Source organism: Notamacropus eugenii, chromosome 5 (genome assembly GCF_028372415.1).
Source record: "Notamacropus eugenii isolate mMacEug1 chromosome 5, mMacEug1.pri_v2, whole genome shotgun sequence".
Classification (NCBI taxonomy): Eukaryota; Metazoa; Chordata; class Mammalia; order Diprotodontia; family Macropodidae; genus Notamacropus; species Notamacropus eugenii.
Window position 1 is genome coordinate 185,122,669 of NC_092876.1, and position 13,470 is coordinate 185,136,138.

The following is a 13,470-nucleotide window of genomic DNA, read 5'->3' on the forward strand; positions in this document are numbered from 1 at the left end:
ATCGCCTTTCTTTTTGGAAAATGTACAAAATGTCACCAGATATTTCACTTTCAATTGTTCCTTCCCTTTGTCTCCTCCAGTCTTCTCTTCTTTCTGCTTCCCTTTCTTCCTATTTTCTTCCCTCTTTCCTGGTGCCTCCAACTTTTTGTCTTCATTCATGCTACCTCCACCTCTGCAAAAATATGCACCAATGTATACAGTACTCAATTTTTTACTGGTCTTGAGCCTTCCGAGCTTATATTAGTCTGATTAGTCATAGTCAGACACACTGAAATTTCACTTTATCATGATGATGTCATTTTGGCTTTGAGAACGAAGGACAGCAACCAACTAACCAACCAACCAACCAACCAACCAAGCAACCAGTGAACCAACCAACTTCTACTGGTATGGAATAATCTTTGTTAGTCCTCAAACTGGGGTACTGATCATTGAATAGACCTGATTTTGTCTATTTCAAAAAGAGCAGGCTTTGATGAGGTCTTCCTTTACCTTCTTTCTCCTAAACTCCTCCTCCTCATGCCATTAGAATATCCTTATTCCAAATCATAGGGTTTTTTATTTTGAATAATAAAGGGGATAATTGTGCGGGTCTTACTAAAATCTTCCATTCTGAAAACTAAATGAGATAAATAACCCTTGACAGAGTAGGGGAGGCAATCTCACCAAATTGAATCCAGTCAGTTTTAACATTCACAGAGCTAGAGGCAATTTTAGACAAAGTGTAAACGTAATGGAAAAAGCATATTCCTGATGCTGACTCACAGAACTCTGTATTTTGAGCCTTAACGATGATAAATCAATGATCTAGAAAATACAATCCCTTTCCTATTAACCAGATGGGCGCACAAATTCTCCCCAGACTTTAGGATGTAGGCACCAAAAATTTTCAATTAGCATTTTACATTCCACTACCTTATAATTATAAATAATTAGATTGGAACCCAGTGCATATACACACATGAACACATATTACATACTGAAGAGACATAGACATGTCCCCACTCCCCCTCCCATCTGACACACACACAAACAGATATAATTCTGTCTGACCTGGTGGAGAGCCACAGGAGCCGCAAGTCCAGTGGAGCAGTGGAGCAGAACGGGGAAATTGAATTAGAGCCTTTGTGTAGGGCCAAGGTGTGGCAATGCTCAGGTCTGCTAAGGGTTCGGATCTGCTACCTCTCCCCTTCTGGGGCTGGAGTTGCTGGAAACATGTGACCCCTGTGCTTTCCAACCTTCATTTTGCCAAGCAACAGCAGTGGGTACAGTCATTACAGAGTGCATCTCCCTTATTTGGCGAGCATATTTTGCATCAGGGTGCTGATCCTTAACCAACCATGAAGAGAGAAGCTTTTGTTCACTTGACTTGCAGAGGAAAAACCATGTCCAGATTTTCTCTGTGGAGTTTTATAGGAAATAAAATGGAAGGATTGAAGCGGATGACCTGTAAGATCCCTCCCACCTGTAGACCCTATGACCTGATGAACACCGTGCAAGGTTATTAAGTGGCAAATAGCTTGGAGGTAAGCATGTCACCATAAAAATAATGAACACTTATATATGCTTTAAAGTTTTCAGGGAACTTTGTGTATATTATCTTATTTGATCTTCACAGCAACCTCATGAAATAGATATTCAAAGCTTGACTATCCCTACTTTATGAATGCAAGTGAAGATGAGATTCAGAGAGGTAAGTGAGTTACCTATGGTCATACATCTAGTAAATGTCAGAAGTAGGATCTGAACCTAGTTCTTTATTGACTCCAAGGTCAACACACTTCTCACTATATCATGTGAAAAGATGCTGGGTAGGTACATCACAATAATCATAGGTAAAATAGATGGTTTAATAAACTGGATAACGTAGGACTGCAAATTGCTAACTGAAAGGTCAAAAATTTGATGGGGCAAATGCCCAGATTTCTTAGCTTTTTGGATAAAGACAGAAATAGTGAAGATGAGACTATCCATTTTGGAATGTGACACATTGGCACCCTTATCCTACAAGGGCTAGACAGAACCAAATGTGAATGAAAATGATTGTTGATATAGTGAACTAGAAATCTGGACACACCTTTAAGCTTTAATTTTGGTCCTGAAAGACTTAGTGAAGTACACAGTTTTTGACTTAAAGTTTATAATACATAAATTGCTTCTGGCAGCACAAAGCAAGATGTACACAGTACACAGCTGGGTGGAGAGCTCCCTACCCAGTCCTGGGGGTATAGAGTCTTGGAGGTTTACATCTCTTGCCTTGATTGTTTGTATGTCTTCCCTTGATTGAACAAAGAGAAGAACTAAATCAGGCAGGAGTTGGAACAGCCTCGCATACAATGTCATGCCTAGTAGAACACACTTATCCCTTCCACACTCCAGGGATATTGAGGCATGATGTCCCCAGGACCTGGAAAATTCACGTAAAATATTTTGGCCCTCCCTTTGTAGCAGAGAAAAAGCCTGGCTTTGTGGATTTCCTTTTTTTTTCCTCTTGATATTATACAACAGTATACATATATTTTATGCATTTCTGAGTTTCCAGACTTTTTCTGTGTCATCTGCTGGCCTTCATGTGTTGTTTGCAGCTTCTAGAGAACTCCTCCAAAATTCCCATTTAATTTTTTATGCTGATCTGCCAAAACATCTAAACTGTGATGTGGAAAGTTGTGATGTGGAAGAAATAATTGTACTTCGTTTCATACTCTTTGGAGAGAAAGGAGGTGTCCTCTTCTACCTTAAGCTACATTTCAAAACCTCTTGTCATAAATCTCCACACTCTCCTCTTTTACTCCAATCTCTGATGAAGGTATGACCTTTCTCATCACCAAAGCCAAACTCTCCACCTCTACCCTGGATTACTCTACAATAATCACCTTTCTCTCTCTAAACTCTAGAATTATTTATTTAGTGAGCTCATTTACCTATACTTACAAACATCTCCAAATCTCCTCCATTCTTAAAACAAAGTACAACCCCAAACTCTCATGTTTTCTATCATCTCCTGAAACTGTTTTCCTATTCTTGTTCTGTTTCATTGACAAATTCCTAGAAAAAGCTGTCTAGACTTATTTCCTTTATTTCCTCTCATTTTATTCACTTCTCATCACTCAGTGGAAAGTGCTCCCTCCAAAATTATCTATGTTCTCTTACTTTGCCAAATATGATGGCCTTTTTTCAATCCTCAAACTTTCAGGACTTCTTGAAGTATTTGCCGCTGTTGATTACCTTGTTCTTCTGAATATTCTTTTCTCCACAGGTTTTTGTGATGCCACTCTCTCAGTTCTCCTCTCTATCAGCAGATCATTCTCAGACTCTTTTGATGATGATAATCATCCATATCATATCTCACTCCCCCTTGCCTGTGAGTCTAATCTAAGGATCTATCTTGGACCTTCTCTTCTCACTCTCTCTATTCTTCTACTTGGATTCAATTATCATCTCTATTAAGAGGACTCCCAAATCTGTATGTCATCAAGTTTCTGTGATTCTAACCTGAACTCTAGTCTTACATCATGAATTTCTTTATTGGATGTTCTATAGGCACCTCATATTTCAATATGTCCAAAACCCACCTCTCTTCTGAACTTCCTTATTTCTATTAAGAGGGCACTATCATCTTTTAAATCACCCAGGTTCATGGCCTCTGGATCATCTCACACTTATGGCTCTTCTTCAACCCATATATCCATTTACCCCCCTCACTCAAAACAAAGTCCAGTGCAAGTCATGTTGTTATTTCTCTGATGGCATGGTCTTCTTCAGCAATGAAGGACGAACACACACCTAAAAAATATCCATTTACCAAGTCCTGTGATTCTATCTCTTCAATATTTTTCACAGATGTCCCTTTCTCTAAATCACAGTCACCCACCCATAGATCAGGTCCCCACTGTCTCTAGTCTGTTATTGCAATAAATATTTTTATACACATATGAGCCCCTTCTCTTTGCTTTGACCCCTTTGGGGACTTAAGCCAAGCAGTGGAATTGTTGTCTCAAAAGGTATATAAAGTTTAATGACTTTAAGATGTTGTTTCAAATTGTTTTCCTAGCTGGCTGGACTAATTGATTATTTCACCAAGAGTTTGTCCTCTCAGTGCTCCTCCAACAATCACCCTTTACCCCTTTTGTAATCTTTTCCAATCTGATAGGGTGAGGTGGAACTTGAGAGTTGTTATCATTTGTGTTTCTGTTATTATAGCTTGCATGTCTTCCTTCAAGAATTACTTGTTTTAGTTTTCAGAGGAGGAAATTAAAGCTATGTCCTATGAAAAAATATTCTAAACCACTAATAATTAGAGAAATGTGAATTAAAATAACTCTGAGATCTCTGCACACTCATCAGATTGGCTAAAATGACAGAAAAGTAAAATGACAAATGTCGGAAAGGATGTGGAAAAATCTATACACTAGTACTCTGTTTGATGGAACTATGAACTCTGGAGAGCATTCTTGAGAGCAATTTGAAATTAGAGAGCCCAAAACTATAAAACGGGGCATATCATTTGACCCAACAATACTGCTAGGTCTATACCCCAAAGAAAGCCCTCACTGTTATATGCTTGTGAAACATGAACAGTCTACCAGTGCCATGCCAGGAAACTGAATCGCTTCCATTTAAACTGTTTAGGAAGATTCTGAGGATCACCTGGCAGGATAAGGTACCAGACATGGAAGTCCTTGCTTGAGCTGAATTGCCAAGCCTTCAAACTGTGCTTCAGAGAGTGCAACTCTGATGGGCTGGCCATGTTGTTCTAATGCAAAATGTGTGCTTGCCAAAAAGGCTATTTTATGGAGAACTTGCATGGGGCAGGTGATCGCATGGTGACCAGAAGAAACTCTCAAGGTCTCTCTCAAGAACTTTGGATTTGACTGTGCAACATGGGAGACACTGGACCACTCAGCATGGCATGCCCAGGTAAGAAAAGGTGCGGTGTTCTTTGAGCAACGCAGAATTGCGACAATATAAAGTAAATGCAGGAGGTGCAGATTTGGGATAGCCACCCCAAATATTCAAATGGACTATCTGTGTCCAACCTATGGTAGATCATTCTGAGCTCATATTAGTTTGATCAGCCAGTGGTACACACTGAAATTTCACTTTACAATGGTGATGTCATTTTGGTCCTCTTCGAAAATGAAGGACAATAACCACCCCAAAGAGATCAAAGAAAAAGGAAAAGGATTCATATGTATGGAAAAATTTGTAGCAGCCCTTTTTGTTGTAAAAAATTGAAAATTGAAAGAGATGCCCATGATTGTGATGGAATACTATTGTACTGTAAGAAATGATGCAGGGGGTGGTTTCTGGAAAACTTAAATGGAGAAGACTTATATGAACTGATGCAAAATGACACAGTTACACAGTAACAGCAATGTGGTAAAGATATTGTAAATTTGGAAAGATTTCTTAACTCTGATCAACACAATAACCAACCACAATTCCAAAGGACTTATAATAAAACATATTATCCAACTCCAGATAGAGAACTGATGGAATCAGAGTTCAGATTGAAGCATCATTTTCTCATTCTCCTTTTCTTCCTTCCTCTCTCCCTTGCCCTCCCTCTCTTCCTTCCTTCCTTCCTTTCTTCCTTCCTTCCTTCCTTCCTTCCTTCCTTCCTTCCTTCCTTCCTTCCTTCCTTCCTTCCTTCCTTCCTTCCTTCCTTCCTTCCTTCCTTCCTTTTCTTTCTCCCTGAGTGGGAGGGAGGATTTGGAATTAAAAATAAAAACAAAACTTAAGAAAATAAAAGAATTACCTGTTCAAATCCTTTGACCATTTTTCTTTTGGGGAAGTCTTTTGTTATATGCTTATGTCAATTTCATGTATATCTTGTATATCAGGGGATTTTCAGGGAAATTTACCACAAAGATTTTATACAGTTAACAATTTTCCTTTCAATTCGTATTGATCTTGTTTGTTTAAATCCTTTTCAGTTTTAATTCAAATGAACCATTTTATCTTCTGTGATCCTCTATCACCTACCTGTCCAAAAAGTTTCCCTTCATCCATAGTTGTGAAAAGTATGACTTTCCTTGCTCCTTCAATTTATTTATCATATGAACTTTTATATCTAGGTCATAAATCCATTTGAAGCTTATTGTAGTGTATGGTGTGATATGTTTGTCTAAGTCTAATTTTTGACAAGCTATTTTCCAATTTCCCCAGCAGTTTTTGTCAAATAATGAATCCTTATCTCAGTAGTTGATACCACTGGGCTTATTGCTTACTATACTATTACTTTCAATTGCTTCTGGATCTTGTCTATTTAATCATACTCCTTTCCATCCTATTCCCTTATCTGATCACCTCTAATCTTGAGTCTTACTTTATCTAATGTCTATTTCCCTGCTGCCTACAAACCAGTCCGTATCTCCCCCATCTTTGAAAAACGCTCACTTAAATGATTCAATCCCCCACTCCCATGACCCCACCTGGCTATTGTCCTAAATGCTTCCTCCCATTTTTGACTAAATTCCTTGAGAAAGCTTTCTTTACTAGGTAATTTCATTTCTTCTCCTCTTGTTTGCTTCTAAACCCTCTGTCATTTGGCTTCTGACATCATCACTCAACTGAAACTACCTTTCTAAATTTATCAGTGATCTCTTAATTGCCCAATCTCTTTGCTCAATCTTCATTATTCTTTACCTCTCAGCAGGGAGGGAGAGAGGGAAGGAGAGAGAGAGGGGGAGAAAGGGAGTGAGAGAGAGAGAGAGAGGGAGAGGGAGAGGGAGAGGGAGAGGGAGAGGGAGAGGGAGAGGGAGAGAGAGGGAGGGAGAGAGAGAGGGAGAGAGAAAGAGAGAGAGAGAGAGAGAGAGAGAGAGAGAGAGAGAGAGAGAGAAGAGGAGAGAGAGAGAGAGAGAAGAGAGAGAGAGAGAGAGACTCTCTTTTCTAGGTTTTTGTGACAAAGATTTCACCATGTCACTGCCCTACTCAATTACCTCCAGTGGTTTGGTTTCCTATTACCTCCAGAATCAAATATAAAATGCTCTATTTGGTATTAAAAGCTCTTTATCACTTGGCCCCTTCATCTTTACTCCCTTTCACATACTCTACAGTTCAGTTATTCTGGCCTCTCTGCTGTCCTTCCCACTCTATGTGCCTTTGCTATGGCTGTGCCCCTTACCTATACTGCCGCCTCCTCACTTTCTCTTCCTGGTTTCCTCCAAGACAGCTCAAATTCCACTTTCCGGAGACTTTTCTCAGTCCTCCGGCCCCTTCCCTTCTCAATTACTTTTCATTTTTACCTTATATATCTTTTATGTACATAGTTATCTATCTATTATTTCCTCCAGCAGAATTTGAATTCCTAGAAGGACAAAATTCCTGTCTTTATTTGTATCCTCAATTATCTGATGCATATAGTAAACACTTAAGAAATAAATGTCAATTAACTGGCTGACTTGTTCTAAAGATCAACTTTTCTATTTTTTAACGAGTACCACACTGTTTTGAGGATTACTGCTTTGATAGTATACTTTGAGATCTGGTCTTCTAGACTTCATTCTTCCCATTTTTTTTTCATGATTTCTCTTAAAACATTGGGCTTTTGTTACATTTGGTAGTCTGATTCCACTGGTATGGAACTGAATAGATAAATTCATTGGGATACCCTTGCCATTTTTATCTTGTCACTATGCTCCGACCATGAGTAATTAATTCCTTTTCAATTGTTTGTCTTCCTTTTTTTCTGTGTGCAGTGCTTTGTAGTTATAGTCTTTTAAATTTTTTTGTGCTAGTACATTTCTAGATATTTTATACATTTTGTTATTTTGAATGGAATTTGTTTTTAGTTAATTTCTTCTGTGCTTTGTTGGAGTTATGAAAAAAGGACAGTTGTTTTTGAACATTTATTTTATATTCTGCTACTTTACTGAGGCTGTAAATCATTTCTATTAATTTTAGCTGACTTTCTAGGATTCTCTAAATGAAGCATTATATTTTCTGCACAAAATATTAATTTTGTTTCTTCTCCCCTTTTTTTGCCTATGCTTATTTTCCCAAATTCTTTTTCTTATCTTATTATTATAGCTAGCATTTCTATAACACTATCAAATATTAATGGCAACAATGGATGTCCTTGCTTTACCTCTGTTTTTCCTGGAGATTGCTTGGACTATTGCAATATCCTCTTAATTGGTCTCCCTGTCCATCTTATATACACCTGAAAAAATTCTATTCCTAAAGCACAAATCCCCTTATATGACTATCGTCAATAATATACTATTGTTATTCCCTATTATCTCAAAGATCAAATACAAAAATCTCAGTTTTGTCATTTAAAATCCTTTATTACCGAATTTTAATTTGACCTCTCAGGATTATTATGCATCATTCCCAAACATGTGCCCTTTAAGCTAGCTAGGCTGGCTTTCCTAATCTTTTTATACAACATTCCATCTCTTATCTTTCCCACTTTTGTGGATATTTTCCTTCATGCCTAGAATGTAACTCTACTCACCTCAGCCTCTTAGAATTTCTAATTTCTTTCAAAGCTTAGTTCAGTTTCGAAACACAATTTACTACTTGAGGATTTTCCTGATCTCTCTCCCTGCTAGTGTCCCGCCCCTTACCAAATTATCTCATATTTATTTTAAATACACTCTTTATGTATGTAATTATAATTGAAAATATTTTCTTCATATTTTGAATATAAGCCCCTTGAAGTCAGGGAATGTTTCATTTTTATCTCTGTATCTCTCATGACAAGGGTGGTGATTGGCAGACAGCATGTAAATGATTGTTGATTGACTGACAACATTGTACTGCTTTTCATTCAATCTCTCAAGGTAAGCAGGCAGTTAGCATTTAGTAAGTACTTACAACATATCAGATGGGATACAGGTATAAGCAGAAAGAAAGGCAATCCTTGTCTTTAAATGGGGGGGAACGGGGAGCTGAAAACTAGGAAGTAGTGAGGGAAGATGCTTTTTCAGAGGCCTGCTGATGAAGGCTGAGCAAGTTAATGAAACATGGCTGGCCTGGACCTCTCCCCAGAATGGAAGGTTGAAAATAAAAGCAATAGGAGAAGGGGACCTTACAATTGGAGGAACCCCAAGGTCACAGGGTCAAAATACAAAACAAAATAAAAATCTCTATTTTCTATCCTAATCTGTCTTGTTGTGAGGAATGTGCTATAGAAACTGTAAAGATGTATGTAAATACAAGGTATGATTGCGTGTTACTACAACTCAGTGAGATAGTGCAGGTATTATTATCTCCATTTTAGACACAAAGAAACTGAGATTCAAAGATGTTATATGATGCCCTAGGTCACACAGCACTAAACACGGTGCCTGGTGCAAAGAAACAGCTTAATAAATCCTTGTTGACTATCTGAGAAATAGTATGGAATGATAGAATTATGACTTAAATCTAGTTCTTCTGCCAGTCAACTCAGTACTTTTTTTTTTATTTTTTGAGAGACTCCTCTTCTTTAGCAACTATAGTTAATCTTCCAATTTTTAGGGGTGGCTTAGCCATAGCAATCTGTCATGAGATACCTCTATTCTCTGATTTTAACATTGGCCTAAGGACACACAGAAAAGTAACTCTGATTTTAAACACTGGCCTAAGGAAACATGGAATGGTAATTGCTTTACAGAATACATTACTGTCACAGAAACCAAATAGAAAATATTTGAACATTAAGATGTCATAGCATTTGAGCTGGAATGGATCAAAGGATCTAGGTAGTCATTTAATGCCAACTCCTTACTTTACAGATGGGGAAAATGAGACCCAGAGAAATCAAGCAATAACTAAGGTCTTGAGGGGAGTGAGGGCCAGAATCAGAAATCAAAGCCTGGTCTGTGATTTCAAATTCTATACTCTTTCCACCATACCACGAGGCCATATCCTTTTGGGGAGTAATCGTTTGTTTAATGTCTTCAAATCTCAGTTTCCTCATGTGTAAAAGGAGTGGGGTTGAGCTAGATGCTCTCTTTGGCTGCCTTTTAGTGCGAACATTCTGTGACTGCACACTGCTCTGGCTCTGTGACTCATTGTTACCCTCAGTTGCTGGGAATAATGAAGACGAGCTCTCTATATTTGTTGTTGCTGATGAGTAGACTCCTAGATTAGGTTAGAGTCAGGCTCTTCTGGATTTATTTGAGGATGAATGGGATTGAGTGCATTTCTCCCATTTAGCTCCCTTTGTGTCTATTTGACCTCTCAAGTGGCTGGTGGATGTGACATCTCCCTGAAGAAACATCTCCCTGTGAAAAACCATTGTCAAAGAAATGATCTGGCTTATCTGTGATGCCTCCCTCAGACCTGCAGGCTCCTTGAGGATTCAGAGAGACCCAGCTCTAGTTGGGTTGCCTATGGGACAGCACCTACTAGGACTGGATTGTCCCAGGAGATGGTAGAAACTGAAGGCAACTCTAATTCTTTCTCTCTGCAGGATCAGGACTGCGAGAGCTGGGAAGGGGATATCAGTGATGTAAGCCCCTATAAAATCGGGCTAGAGCAGGGATTCTTAACCTTTGCTGTGTCATGGACTCTCTCAACAGTCTGAGGAAGCCTATGGTTCGCATCTCAGAAAATGTTTTGTATGTATATAATAAAATATATGACTGCAAAATAAACCAATCATATTGAAAAACAGTTATCAACTTCTTAAAAATCAAATTCACAGATCCCAGTGTAGGAATACCAGATTTAGATACTCTAATAACAAGAGAAACTGCCCAGACTACTTTGGGCATTTTTACTATGGTACTCCTCCCCCTCCACCACACACACACACACACACACACACACACACACACACACACACACTCCATATATCCTTTATAGGTCCTGTCTGTAATGTCCCTGACTACTACTTTCTAATTCAATATCGAATTCAAATTTAAGAAGTGCTTAAACTCCACTTGCAAATATCTACAGATAGAACTAGACTTTGTAACTTTAAATGTTTTCCCCTCTTTGTTGTTGCTAAGAACACTCCCTGAGCTGGATATGAGGAACCTCAGGTTCTAATTCCTATTGTACCTTGGTCAAATTTTTTCCCTTCCTCTTTGAGCCTTAAGTTCCTCATCTCAAAATGGGGGTGGATGGTAAGGTGTCATAATATTTTATGGAATCATAAAACTTTAGGCTTGGAAGGAACTATAACAGTCACATAGTCTAGTCCATACCTAAAAAAAAAGAATCCCCATTATAACATACATTCAACAAGATACCAACAGACACCATTTTAGGTGCTGGGGATATGCAAAGACAAAAATCAAGCATATTTGCTGGAAGGCTACCATTGAAGGAGAACTGACCACCCCTCCTGAGGCATGCTATTAGACTTTTGGACAGCTCTCACTGTTAGGAAGTTTCTCTCCCTCCTTCCACCCCTTCACCTCCAACAAGAATCCTGAACTTGCCTATTGCCTCTTCTGCCTAATGCTCATGGTTCTGCCTCTTGGGGCCAAACAGAAGGGCAGTCCCTCCTTCACATCAGTCTCTTCCATGGGGTGATCTCTGAGGCCCTGTCTAGTTCAAACATCTGATGATCTTTGTAGACCAAAAATAGGGAGAGCAGGAAAAAAAAAAGATTCTGCCTCCAAGAATACTATAAGGCAGCTGAACCAGTGTCACGTGGTTGAGCCTTCCCTAGATCTATTATCCTGTGATCTAGTGGCTTCTGTGACCTCAGCTTTGTGGGAGGAAGGGTCCCAGTGAGAAAAGGGTTCCAGGCTCCTTCCTCCTTAAAATCCTCTGCCTACTCTCCTTCCCTCACCCTTCTCTGCAGATGAATTAATATTCTAAGAATGTTTTCATTCATGAGTCCCACTTTCTTTCTTAACAGAGACTAAATGCAAGGCAAGAAAGGCTTGACAATATCCCACAACAATATCTCTATTGTGCTTCTCTGTGTCCACACATTAAGCAAAACGATTCTCTTTTCTAAGCCTCCAGAATTCTTTTTCAATGGGCAGCATTTTTTTTTTAATGGGGAGGGATGAGGGAGTAGGGTGGGGAGAGAATGATATTTTTCTTTACCTTTCATTCTTTGCTGAACAGAATGTTCCTCTGTTTCTCTTTGTATCCCACAATCCACACCGGGGAGAGCTATTTCTGGCCCACTCCCTGTCTAAGGGAGCAGGAACCTCAGCATTATTACTGTGGCGATCATTAAGTATTTCAGCAACATTTTGTAGCTGCAAAACCAATTGCAATCAATGTTGTTAGTCACTCCTCAGGAGAACTCAGCGAGGGAGCAGGGGTTGTTAGCCCCATTTTACTGACAAGGAAACAGTTCCCTCAAAGCTACAGAGCCAGGGTGTGGACAATGGGAATGTGCCTATTATCCTAGGGGTACTGTGTTTCCCTATATATACCCAAGTGAATGGAAGGGAATAAGGTATAACTAACCCCAATTCATTTATATTTCATTTTATACTTTATGTAGTTCATGTGACAAAACTTGCTAGATTATAAGCTTCATGGAGCAAAATTCTCCTTTAGATTAATTTTATATCCCCCTGGCACAACATTTTAAAAAGAAGAGGTGCTTAATAAAAATTTGTTGCATTAAATTGGATTTGCCTCAGATGATCTTTTTAGATCCTGTAACAATTCCATGAAATAGGCAGTATATCTCCATTTTATGGATGAGCAAACTGAGGCTTGGAGAGGTCAAAAAGCTTGCCCAAGGTTAACCAGCTGGCCAGTGGCCTGGCTGCAGACAAATGCTCTCATCTCTCAACTCTGCCCCTTTCACAAGGCATGGCTTTCATGTCCTCCAATAAGGAGAGAGCCCATAGCAGTGGGTTTGAGACAATAACAGAGGTTATTGGATATCAGACTCAAATCCAGAAGTTGCAGAGGAGTAGATTTCCACATGTTGTATGGGAAAGCTTTATAAGAATTAAAGTAAGTCTAAATGAGATTGTGGTGCCTAAGTGGTTAATTGATTCTTTAACACTGGAGGTCTTCAACAAAAGTTGTAGGAAGAGTTGCCTGGAATTTTGTGTAGGGGGTTCTTATTCTGAAGAATGAATGAATGCAAAGGCATTGACACCAAGCTAAATGCTAGGAATACAAATACAGAAAGATAAAGTCACTGTCTTCAAGAAACTTACGTTCTAGTATAGGAATGTCCGCATAAATAGATACAAAAGGGGAATAGTGATCAGTGAAGGAATTTGTTTTTTCCCCCTGGGGTATCACAGAGCTAGTGGCTTGATGGATATGATATACCTTGTCCAGAAGCAATGGTACTGTTGAATTGAATACTGTGCCCAAAGGAAGAGAGAGGAAGGGAATAAGCATTTATTAAACACCTACTATGTGCTAGTGTATCAGTAAGCACCCCAATATACAAAGCAGGACCTGTTATCACTGGGTCTTAGTTCTGCATTCATAAAAGGAAAGGCAACTTTTGAGGGGTTAACAAGCACTTTAATCAAGTACATGTATCAATCCTTTAACCAAGCACATATATCAATCACCTATTTCAGGAGAGTCAGC

The 13,470-nt window shown here is 38.9% G+C and overlaps 1 long non-coding RNA gene across 1 annotated transcript in view; it reads left to right on the top strand.

Annotated features, from left to right (window-relative positions):
- Positions 1 to 1,070: 1,070 nt before the first annotated feature.
- The window catches only part of LOC140505548 (uncharacterized), a 103,062-nt gene continuing 90,662 nt past the window's right edge, over positions 1,071 to 13,470 (top strand). The window contains exons 1-3 of the long non-coding RNA XR_011967560.1: positions 1,071 to 1,526; positions 1,619 to 1,693; positions 4,630 to 4,917. This is a non-coding gene — a long non-coding RNA (uncharacterized lncRNA). The remainder of the gene's footprint in view (positions 1,527 to 1,618; positions 1,694 to 4,629; positions 4,918 to 13,470) is intronic.